Raw genomic sequence first — 7685 nt, 5'->3', positions numbered from 1 at the left:
GAGGACTAATTCTCTTCTAGTTTGTACTTGCTCTATCTATTTTTAATATTGATCTATCCAATGTCCATCAGTGTACAATGATGCACCATCTCTTATACAAAACACAAAAATGCCACAGCCAAACGGCTGTGCTTTTCCCTCATGGTCAGAGCAGCAATGCATGACAACACAAATAATAGCAAAACAAGAAGTCAAACTGCTCTAGCTCTCATGGGTCTGCTGCACCGACCAGTAGTAGTATGACATCCTGCCATGTCTCTGTCAACCAGTAACTAACTACAGCTCCCTATCTTATTTCGGACCAAATAGAACAAGCTAAAAACTGTAATCTAATAGTGTCTAGCTACACACAGTAGCTGGAAATAAGATGGCAGGAGAAGCCAAGGCTTTGATGATGACAGCAGATTATATAGCTATTACCCTCTCCTTCTGAAGCAATGGTGTTTTTATTTAGTAATAGGGAGTGGTAACACAGATGTAATCAAGATTATGTCAGACAGATTTGGATCATACTACACTACATCAAGATGAAAGAGTAACAATTCAATTTCATGTTACAATACCTTACAAAATAATCATTGCTAATTGGTTTTTACTCCAGGATTGAGATGTATTTCCTTCATATGGATTCGGAGAAAGCTAACCTAATATTTGAGACCATTAATAGGAGTTGACAGTCACCCAACTCTCTGCCCTCTGGTGAGAGTGGGTCCTCTCAGTGACCGGCCCTTGAATAGCCCGCCATGGGGCATGAAAGCTTCTGAAACTGTGCAAAGGAGAACCACAGAAGTGCCTAATGAGACTGTCACTAATTGTGCTGCCCTCACTGCTCCCGCTAATGGAATGCTGATTGGGCAGATATGTCTCATTGCAGGGAAAAGCATTCTTCAGATATCATCTATTCAGTTTCCTATAAACACAGTCCTTAAAGAGCAGGAACAAAGCCATTAATTCAGAGTGGAGGTAAGGTGAGCATATTGTATCACTCCATCGTATTTTCACCTGAAACCAGAAAGTGCACCATCCCCACTGCCAACTAACCCATCTCTCCGCCCCCTACAGCATCTCACCATTTGCAATCCCTCCCACTGCAGCCTATGTAAACAATGTGGACAACAGTGGTGTAAAGTACTAAAGAAGAAATACTTTAAAGAACTTCTTAAATCATTTTTGGGGGTATCTGTACTTTACAAAAAATAACTTTTTTTGACAACTTTTACTTCACTACATTCCTGAAGAAAATTATGTACTTTTTAGTCCATACATTTTCCCTTACACACAAAATGTATTTGTTACATTTTGAATGCTTAGCAGGGAAATGGTCAAATTCACACACGTATTGTATCAAGAGAACATCCTATGATCTGGCGGACATCCCAAATAAAAATCGACAGTGCCTTGCGAAAGTATTCGGCCCCCTTGAACTTTGCGACCTTTTGCCACATTTCAGGCTTCAAACATAAAGATATAAAACGGTATTTTTTTGTGAAGAATCAACAACAAGTGGGACACAATCATGAAGTGGAACGACATTTATTGGATATTTCAAACTTTTTTAACAAATCAAAAACTGAAAAATTGGGCGTGCAAAATTATTCAGCCCCTTTACTTTCAGTGCAGCAAACTCTCTCCAGAAGTTCAGTGAGGATCTCTGAATGATCCAATGTTGACCTAAATGACTAATGATGATAAATACAATCCACCTGTGTGTAATCATGTCTCCGTATAAATGCACCTGCACTGTGATAGTCTCAGAGGTCCGTTAAAAGCGCAGAGAGCATAATGAAGAACAAGGAACACACCAGGCAGGTCCGAGATACTGTTGTGAAGAAGTTTAAAGCCGGATTTGGATACAAAAAGATTTCCCAAGCTTTAAACATCCCAAGGAGCACTGTGCAAGCGATAATATTGAAATGGAAGGAGTATCAGACCACTGCAAATCTACCAAGACCTGGCCGTCCCTCTAAACTTTCAGCTCATACAAGGAGAAGACTGATCAGAGATGCAGCCAAGAGGCCCATGATCACTCTGGATGAACTGCAGAGATCTACAGCTGAGGTGGGAGACTCTGTCCATAGGACAACAATCAGTCATATATTGCACAAATCTGGCCTTTATGGAAGAGTGGCAAGAAGAAAGCCATTTCTTAAAGATATCCATAAAAAGTGTTGTTTAAAGTTTGCCACAAGCCACCTGGGAGACACACCAAACATGTGGAAGAAGGTGCTCTGGTCAGATGAAACCAAAATGGAACTTTTTGGCAACAATGCAAAACGTTATGTTTGGCGTAAAAGCAACACAGCTCATCACCCTGAACCCACCATCCCCACTGTCAAACATGGTGGTGGCAGCATCATGGTTTGGGCCTGCTTTTCTTCAGCAGGGACAGGGAAGATGGTTAAAATTGATGGGAAGATGGATGGAGCCAAATACAGGACCATTCTGGAAGAAAACCTGATGGAGTCTGCAAAAGACCTGAGACTGGGACAGAGATTTGTCTTCCAACAAGACAATGATCCAAAAAATAAAGCAAAATCTACAATGGAATGGTTAAAAAATAAACATATCCAGGTGTTAGAATGGCCAAGTCAAAGTTCAGACCTGAATCCAATCGAGAATCTGTGGAAAGAACTGAAAACTGCTGTTCACAAATGCTCTCCATCCAACCTCACTGAGCTTGAGCTGTTTTGCAAGGAGGAATGGGAAAAAATGTCAGTCTCTCGATGTGCAAAACTGATAGAGACATACCCCAAGCGACTTACAGCTGTAATCGCAGCAAAAGGTGGCGCTACAAAGTATTAACTTAAGGGGGCTGAATAATTTTGCACGCCCAATTTTTCAGTTTTTGATTTGTTAAAAAAGTTTGAAATATCCAATAAATGTCGTTCCACTTCATGATTGTGTCCCACTTGTTGTTGATTCTTCACAAAAAATACAGTTTTATATCTTTGTTTGAAGCCTGAAATGTGGCAAAAGGTCGCAAAGTTCAAGGGGGCCGAATACTTTCGCAAGGCAATGTAAGTTAATGAATAGGACTAAATAAAATCAAACTGTAAACGCACTTTAAATAAAGTTTGATTTGATTTAGTCTTATTCTTTACCTCCAATTTTTGGTTAAGATGGAGATGTGAATCCAACATATCAATTATTCATTTGCAGACAAACTGGAAATAAAGACAAACTTAAACCAGTGGCACAGATGGAGCTATCCAAGAAAAATATATTTATCCTTCAAATTTTGATATTTGAATGTTGATAACATTGCAAATGCTATATAAGCCTAAATAGCATCAATGGTGATATATAATTTAGTATTTAACTAGGCAAGTCAGTTGAGAACAAATTCTTATTTATAATGACGGCCTACACCAGTCCTATGGGACTCCCAATCACGGCCGGGCTGTGATACAGCATGGATTCAAACCAGGGTGTCTGTAGTGATGTCTTTAGCACTGAGATGCAGTGCCTTAGACAGCTGCGCCACTCAGGAGAATATGAGTGATAAAGTATGGTCACATTTCATTTGCTCTGTTAAACCTACCCTTTGGAATGATTTTGTTAGCAATAGTGAATCTAGGCTGAATAAAAATATAAACGCAACATGTGAAGTGTTGGTCCCATGTTTCATGAGCTGAAATAAAAGATCCCAGATATTTTCCATTCACACAAAAAAGCTTATTTCTCTCAAATTTTGTGCACGAATTTGTTTACATCCCTGTTAGTGATAATTTCTCCTTTGCCAAGATAATCCATCCACCTAACAGTTGTAGCATACCAAGAAGCTGATTGAACAGCATGATCATTACACAGGTCCACATTGTGCTGGGGACAATAAAAGGCCACTCTAAAATGTTGCATAGCCATTGAAGAGGAGTGGGACAACATTACACAGGCCATAATCAACAGCCTGATCAACTCTATGTGAAGGAGATGTGTTGCGCTGCAATAGGCAATTGGTGGTCACACCAGATACTGACTGGTTTTCTGATCCACGCGCCTACTTTTTTTAAGGTATCTGTGACCAACAGATGCAGATCTGTATTTCCAGTCATGTGAAATCCATAGATTAGGGCCTCATTTATTTATTTAAATTGACTGATTTACTTAAATGAACGGTAACGCAGTAAAATATTTGAAATTGTTGCATGTTGCGTTTTTATTTCTGTTCAGTGTATTTCATTTTTCAGGTGAAGATCCCTCAACAATCATTCCTACGATAGCACATTGGTAATAGTCAGTGACAAATAACGTTTTTGTTTGGAATGAAGCAGGGCTGGGCTTGGTTACAACCATGGATGGGAGACCAAAGGGTAACTGTAGACGGAAGGGGTTCTGCCCAGCCTGTTTTTTTTCTTCTGATAGTGGCTATAACTTTGAAAATCTGACATTGTTTTAAAGGTATTCTACATATTTCATACACATTTCATCTATGTTGGAATTTGGTTACCATGATAACATAATCCTGTGGTTGAAATTTCACCCTCAAAACAACAGTTTACATTGACAACTTTTTTCAAATCCAATGTATTTTCCATGCAGACTTCACATCACAACACGTTGACAAATTACATTTGAACAACGTTGATTCAACCAGTTTGTGTCCAGTGGGTTGGCTGGGAATGAGAGTAATTTCTCCCTCACAAGAGAGGAGACATGAGAGTCAGATCAGGTCCCTCCAATTGCAGTAGAGTCTGTTGGCCCAGTGATCCATCCTGACAGACCTGGAAAGCATATGCTGTGTAGACATCGGGTGCCTTGCACTAGATGTATTATAAAGTTAAAATGAGGAAAGCACAAGATTCTTGGCGTGTAGCCTAGTCTGATGTTTCACGTGGAGGCCTTCACCTAGCAAACATCAGTCTGTAGACTACAGGGCAATCCATCACCAACCAACTGGAAGGACTGCCATTATTTATTTGCCAAGACTTAACTGTCAAACTCCAGAAAACACATGGCTCTAATATCTCAATACAAAAGCATAGTTTTATTTCTAATGGGAGGGAAGCATACCACTTTTAGAATTGTTTTACAATGTTTTGGCTTTGGACAATTGGATAAGGCCGAGATAAGCCATACTTTGGGTGGATACTGAATATACACTGCTCAAAAAAATAAAGGGAACACTTAAACAACACAATGTAACTCCAAGTCAATCACACTTCTGTGAAATCAAACTGTCCACTTAGGAAGCAACACTGATTGACAATAAATTTCACATGCTGTTGTACAAATGGAATAGACAACAGGTGGAAATTATAGGCATTTAGCAAGACACCCCCAATAAAGGAGTGGTTCTACAGGTGGTGACCAGACCACTTCTCAGTTCCTATGCTTCCAGGCTGATGTTTTGGTCACTTTTGAATGCTGGTGGTGCTTTCACTAGTGGTAGCATGAGACGGAGTCTACAACCCACACAAGTGGCTCAGGTAGTGCAGCTCATCCAGGATGGCACATCAATGCAGGATGTGGCAAGAAGGTTTGCTGTGTCTGTCAGCGTAGTGTCCAGAGCATGGAGGCGCTACCAGAACACAGGCCAGTACATCAGGAGACGTGGAGGAGGCTGTAGGAGGGCAACAACCCAGCAGCAGGACCGCTACCTCCGGCTTTGTGCAAGGAGGAGCAGGAGGAGCACTGCCAGAGCCCTACAAAATTACGTCCAGCAGGCCACAAATGTGCATGTGTCTGCTCAAACGGCCAGAAACAGACTCCATGAGGGTGGTATGAGGGCCCGACGTCCACAGGTGGGGGTTGTGCTTACAGCCCAACACCGTGCAGGACATTTTTCATTTGCCAGAGAACACCAAGATTGGCAAATTCGCCACTGGCGCACTGTGCTCTTCACAGATGAAAGCAGATTCACACTGAGCACATGTGACAGACGTGACAGTCTGGAGACGCCGTGGAGAACTTTCTGCTGCCTGTAACATCCTCCAGCATGACCGGTTTGGCAGTGGGTCAGTCATGGTGTGGGGTGGCATTTCTTTGGGGGGCCGCACAGCCCTCCATGTGCTCCCCAGAGGTAGCCTGACTGCCATTAGGTACCGAGATGAGATTCTCAGACCCCTTGTGAGACCACATGCTGGTGCGGTTGGCCCTGGGTTCCTCCTAATGCAAGACAATGCTAGACCTCATGTGGCTGGAGTGTGTCAGCAGTTCCTGCAAGAGGAAGGCATTGATGACATGGACTGGCCCGCCCATTCCCCAGACCTGAATCCAATTGAGCACATCTGGGACATCATGTCTCGCTCCATCCACAAACGCCACGATGCACCACAGACTGTCCAGGAGTTGGCGGATGCTTTAGTCCAGGTCTGGGAGGAGATCCCTCAGGAGACCATCCGCCACCTCATCAGGAGCATGCCCAGGCGTTGTAGGGAGGTCATACAGGCACGTGGAGGCCACACACACTACTGAGCCTCATTTTGACTTGTTTTAAGGACATTACATCAAAGTTGGATCAGCCTGTAGTGTGGATTTTCCACTTTAATTTTGAGTGTAATTCCAAATCCAGACCTCCATGGGTTGATAAATTTGATTTCCTTTGATAATTTTTGCATGATTTTGTTGTCAGCACATTCAACCATGTAAAGAAAAAAGGATTTAATAAGAATATTTCATTCATTCAGATCTAGGATGTGTTATTTTAGTGTTTAGTGTCCTCAAATGAGAGATTGTGTCCGACACTCAAGGTCACTTCTGTTGGAACCTTGCTATCCAGCTTCCTCTCGTATGCCACAAGTCTTGGAGATATGACAATGTGAGACAACTTGTGCAGATACATGTTGAAACATATAACCACTGGTTGCAACCCCTCCGCCTTGCCCTCCACTCAACCCCTCAAGACAGCTCACATGTGTGTCATGGATGTTGTTCATAACAGACCGTCTCCTCTCCCTGCCTACAGAGCAGTGAGAGGAACTGTTCCACTGGCGACTCGGTTCTTCCACCCCTGTGGTGGTGCGCCAGCTATAAATCCTGTACACTGATCTGTTCTCCTGGTTTCAACACTCACATTCTTGTCCATCATCCATATCTCTTCAGATTTCACCTCAACTTCACCACTCCTGACCATCATCCCTCCTAGCAAATAAGCTTTCTTATTGGAATGTATTTTTGATCAATGACAAACTACAAAATAAACTGGCCATGTTAACCCTTAGGATAATAAGGCTAGTCAGAGGTTGATCTCAGCGCAGTCAGAATCCCTGGCATCATGTTTAATGTGGTGACAGTAGCTCTTCAGTCACTTGAAACGAGTCGACAAACCATTTGAGGAGAGAACGGACTCTACAGCAGATCCATTCAAAAACGTTCCACTGAAAAACGACTTTCCACACACACAAAAAAAAGTATTTGTCCAGGTGTTATGACATGAGGCCACGGCTGGAACAAAGCAGTGTGAGGGGGAGTGGGAAAAAACAGCAGGGTCAATGAGTGACCTGAGGAAGAAGAAACTGATGTGTATCTGAGATCAGAGGCATGGAAGCCCTGGCAGGATCTCACACATGCCCAGAGTAATACAACTGTGTGAGTGCTACAAGACTTTAAAAAGCACTGTGGCCTAAAATACTTAAACTGAATTGTATAAATGATCATACCAAACTAGCATTCATTTAGTGGTCAGCATGTTTACAGTTCAGACTCAAGGAGAAAATCTTGAACCTAAACATCAACAAAACACCTAA

This window comes from Oncorhynchus keta, chromosome 32, assembly GCF_023373465.1.
Source record: "Oncorhynchus keta strain PuntledgeMale-10-30-2019 chromosome 32, Oket_V2, whole genome shotgun sequence".
In the NCBI taxonomy this organism is placed as follows: domain Eukaryota; kingdom Metazoa; phylum Chordata; class Actinopteri; order Salmoniformes; family Salmonidae; genus Oncorhynchus; species Oncorhynchus keta.
Note: the sequence above shows the minus strand (reverse complement) of the source record.